The sequence below is a fragment of the Poromitra crassiceps genome (assembly GCF_964638095.1).
Source record: "Poromitra crassiceps genome assembly, chromosome: 13".
Classification (NCBI taxonomy): Eukaryota; Metazoa; Chordata; class Actinopteri; order Beryciformes; family Melamphaidae; genus Poromitra; species Poromitra crassiceps.
The window spans coordinates 18,836,405-18,841,404 of NC_139644.1; the positions used below are offsets into that span (position 1 = coordinate 18,836,405).

Sequence of the window (5,000 nt, forward strand, 5' to 3'; positions counted from 1 at the left end):
GCACACACACACACACACACACACACACACACACACACAGTCATGGTTGTTTGTGAATTAGACATTAAGTAAAACATTGTCGACACAAATCTGAAGTTAAAGTCCGTCCCACCTCCATTGGTGAAATCCACCTTAAACTTGGAACTTGTTAAAGGTCCATAAAGGTCATGCTATTTTTAACTGTAAAAACGTGTCGCAAGGTTATTCATTCTGTTGCAAAAAAAATCAAATCCAGCCTCTGTGGGACTTCTCTATGTGCTCTGTCTCTCCCGTCATTAACTGTTTTGAGGGGAGCCAGACATCTGATAAGATGATCTGTTGGGATAGATCCCACTTTGGTGCAGGTGATTGTTTTCTGTAAATTCTTTCCATTCTACACAGCTATGCTACAGCTATGCTACAGCTATGCTACAGCTATGCTACAGCTATGCTACAGCTATGCTACAGCTATGCTACAGCTATGCTACAGCTATGCTACAGACAACAAGGTTTGGTCTTCCACATTCATTTGGCGGGGCGGTGCTGTAAGCGGGCAAATTAAACATGGAAATCAAAACGGCTCGTTTGGAGGCACTTTTGAGACTTCCATGATGTGTGTATATATAACACACCTAAGTCCTTTATCATCAAAGAAGCAAGGAAATCTTGTTTCACACAAGATGGGACCTTTAAACATTGTGTGTGTGTGTGGGTGTGAAACACGATAGGCAGAAATAGAGACTTCGCAGTTGTGCCAGATTCCCCTAACAACCATGGCTGGCGCCATCATGGAGGTCGACTGGAGCATTGGCTATGCACAAATAATAATAATAATAATAATAATAATAATAATAATTAATAATGCAAATATGTAACAGCCATAAGAGAGATACTGTATAAGACATGTAGTCATGGTTTAGATGTGGGTTGTTAATACATAACATTCTAGCTGAAAATGGACTGATTAGTTTGAATCTTTTTCCAGGTTGGCCTATTGTGACAAAGGAAAAATAGAGTCCACAGACTAGACTAGCTAATGCTCCCATGAACATTTATTAGTATAGCACCATGTGATCTTTCAGACAAGACAGTGATCTTATCTGGTTAGATAACAAACATACGTTATCCAAACACCAAAGCAATCAGTGATTAAATGATCAGTTTCCAGTTAATTAATAAATGTTCATGGGCACATTATTTAGTGTGCGGACTCTATTTTTTTATTTTTCACATGTACTTCTGTCCTAGCCTGTCCTAGACTTGTGACTGATAGCACATAGATAGAGGTCACGTGGAGGCTGGGTTTACCCAGGCTACTTCTGTCCAGCACCTACATGTACTGTAGTATTCATCACGTTTGGATGTGCGTGCTTTTGTAAACTTATTTAGCTACAGTAACTAGCATGCAAGCTAAGCAACTCGTGTTAACACACACCTAGTAGCCTAATTAATACTAAGGCTAGCTACTAGCTACATAAGTTTGCAAATAACATTTGTTAACAACAAGACAGTGATGTCATCTAATGAGATGGTTAGATAACAAAGCTGATGTTATCTAAACACCAAAGCAATCAGTGATTAAATGATCAGTTTCCAATCAAAAACGTCAAGAATTCAGTCAGCTGTTTCCAGCTGTTAGCGAGGCACTAAATGGTGTCTGGTCAGCGGGCCATATGCACCATATAAAGCCTGTTGTGTGATATGTAAAGCATGTTTGACCTGTCATCTGCCCCCCTCCAGTGAGGTCCTGTTCCTGGAGTGTGTGTCCACTGTGTGAGGGGGGGGCTGGGTGTGTGCCCCCCCCTGGTGGTCTCTTTCAGTCGTACTCTCCTCTTGGCTTCACTGTGATGATCTAATCTGTGGCCAGCTGTACGCTGCTCTGTACTTACACCACAGGGGAGTTCAGGGAACAAGACCACACACTGACACCCACACACTATAATCCCACCGTGGCACCAGGACTGTGTGAGTGCCTACGTGTGCAAGTGTGTGTGCGTGTGCGAGTTTTGTATGGTTTTGCGAGTGTGTGTGTGTGTGTGTGTGTGTGTGTGTGCGTGCGTGCGTGCCTGCCTGCCTGCCTGCCTGCCTGCCTGCGTATGAACATGCGCACGCGTCTGCCAAACACATCGCAGCTACGTGCGCACATGCTAATTAGCTTGTGTGCGTTTTCCTCGTCTGTGTGGGGACTTGTTTGCGTGGCCTCGCATGCTGTTTGCATCTCTGTGTGCCTTAATTAGTATGAGCGTTTGCATCTATAGGCCTTTGTGACTTGGCACTGCCGCTGCATGCTGGCGAGGCATAAAAGATTCGGAGTCTGTCTGTGCTGCTGCTGCTGCTGCGAGTCATTCAGCCTTAACGCCGTTACTCACACAACTGAACCCAAGTCCCCCGCTGCATAAATGGGTGGCATTTAGAAATATGAGCAAGTCGGATGGCAGTGAATCATGTAGCGCCGCCGCCGCTGCAGAGCATGACTGGAATGACTGACATTGACATTGACCCAGATGGGCACTCCCCCCTGAATGGACAGCGGCTGAAACCTAAGCAGTGCTAGCTCCGATGCTAGCTCAGGCTGTGGCGGGGAGAACAGCCCCCTCTGTGGGTTTCAAGCAGGAAAAAGTAGTGAGTGAGGGGCGGGGGCTGAGTCAGTGTCCTTGTCTACTGCTAAGCCTGTCTGCCAGGGGGGGAGGGGCCTGTCTGCCAGGGGGGGAGGGGTTGTGGTATGGAGTGAAGCCTCACAGTCCTTCTGCTTCCTAAAGAACTTCTAAATTCCGGCCTGCTTCATTGCAGCTGCTAGCACAGCGCTCTGCTGAGATTTATTTGACAATATGCCCCACCATCAGCTTAATGTGTGCCGCATGCTCCCCACTGACAATGCGCAGAGGAGAGTTCTGTCAAACCTTCCGGCTCCTTCAGGACCCCGGACAGCTCCACAACATGGGTGTTATTCTCCCAGAAGAGATGCAATAGATTTACCCACTGCTGTCTTTCCAGGACCACGGACAGCAGCACTCAGCTCTCCACAGTCTCTCCCAGTCGCTGGCAGAGCTTTCAATACAGGGACAGCTCCACTCCCTTAATACTGGCTGTCCTTCAGCAGCACAGTGAACTTCACTGCAAGAGCATCCCCATCCTCCCCCTTCCTCTCTCTCTCTCTCCCTCTCTCTCTCTCTCCCTCCCTTTCTCTTTCTCTGGCCCAATTTCAAACCAAGCCCTACCCACTATTACTTCACTACCAAGTGTCACTCCAAAATCAAGTTACCATCACAGCTGTGGAGGTGCCCTCGAATGAAGCTGGAGGGTAGAAAGCAATTGACAAACTATGAGACACCCTTGGCACTTTACCGGAAGAATTGGAAGATTGGAGTCCCTATGGCAACCAATAGCTGCTGTGCCCGCGCGGCTATTTTGCCATTTCACATTTGACAAGAGGCAACGATAAAAGGTTACTGTCCACAGAACATCCAAAACCATGAGAATTAAATGATGTTAAGTCAACTAGACTAGTATTTATTATTTGTATTAGTAGTAGTAGTAGTAGTAGTAGTATTAATAATAATAATAATAATAATAATAATAATAATAATAATAATAATAATTATTATTATTATTATTATTATTATTATTATTCATGTAACCAGATTAAAAAATCTCTTTTTCAATAGTGACCTGGCCAAGAAGGCAGTTGTTGAGTACACATCAATTACATATATACAGTAAAATACAAAACAATACATAATGGTACAGTAAAACTTTACTCAGTAAAAACTACTGTATATATATACAGAGATAATATCAATATAACGTGTGTGTGCGTGTGCGTGTGTGTGTGTGTGTGTGTGTTTGCATGATCAAAAATACTTAGTAGAAAGACGGAACATAACATTTGTCTGGTGTTTCCTCCAGTCTCCTGTTGCAGGCGCGCTGCCTGGTAGCTGACTGATGTTCTTTGTTGGAAGATTTAACAGTCCACTTTACACTGCTTCTAATCGGTTTGGGACGGCTCTTAATATGGCCAACCCTCCACGTGAACACGCAAATGGAGGGGGAGTGGATAGGGCCCCCTGTGCCTCCTCCTGTGAAGGAACCCAGCAGCCATTTTGTTTTAGTGTGAGACAAAATGCAGTGGCAGCTAAAAGATATGCAGTTTTGGAAAGACAGAGAGAGAGAGAGAGAGAGAGAGAGAGAGAGAGAGAGAGAGAGAGAGTCTCTCTCAGCGCCTCTCTGCAGCTCTCTTTCATGCCTCTCAGCCTGGCACAGCGATTAACCCTGCGTGGCCCGCCATCCCTGCTGACCCCTCTCCACACAGAGCCCTGCTGACCCCTCTCCACACAGAACCCTGCTGCTAGCCGGCTGCCGCGCACCGACGCGCCTCTCAGACGGCTGATTAACAGGAACGGGTGTGCAAATGGTCTACACACTGCGGGTGAAGGGGCACACAGACGCTCCCTCCCTCCCTCTCTCCCTCCCTCCCTCTCTGTCTTTTACCATCCCTCCATTTCTTCTTCAGAGTGAACCCTGAGGTGCTCCTCTGACAGCCGGGAGATAGACAGCAGGGTGCTGGGAAGAAGGCTCTCTGGTGTGGGGATGAGCAGCTATAAGCCACTGTGGCCTGCCCTGTGTGTCTGCGTGTGTGTGGGAGTTTGTTAACATTAGGAACTCTCACAGTTTGTTTTGCAAGTGGTGAAATATCTCATCGGAGAAGCTGCTCGGGCTGCTAAGCCTCGACGCCAATATGTGACAGGAAGGCAACTGGATGGCCAGGCTGTGCATCAGCAATACTGAAAATGCTACTACTCAGTGAAGTCAATACTGGCTATTCTGCATTTTACATTAAGGACGCCGTAGGAGCCATTTTTATCCCGACGCTCGTTTCGAAGGCCATACATCATATTTACAATGTGGTGGGATAATAAAGTGGCCTCTAAAAGTATTAAAGTTCATTGAATTATCAATAACGTTGCCTCTCTCTCTCTCTCTCTCTCTCTCTCTCTCTCTCTCTCTCTCTCTCTCACTCTCTC

General features: G+C 46.1%; 1 protein-coding gene across 1 annotated transcript in view; it reads left to right on the top strand.

Moving 5' to 3' along the window:
• The window catches only part of adgrl1a (adhesion G protein-coupled receptor L1a), a gene marked incomplete at both ends in the record, with an annotated part of 68,873 nt that overhangs the window by 22,994 nt on the left and 40,879 nt on the right, over window positions 1–5,000 (top strand).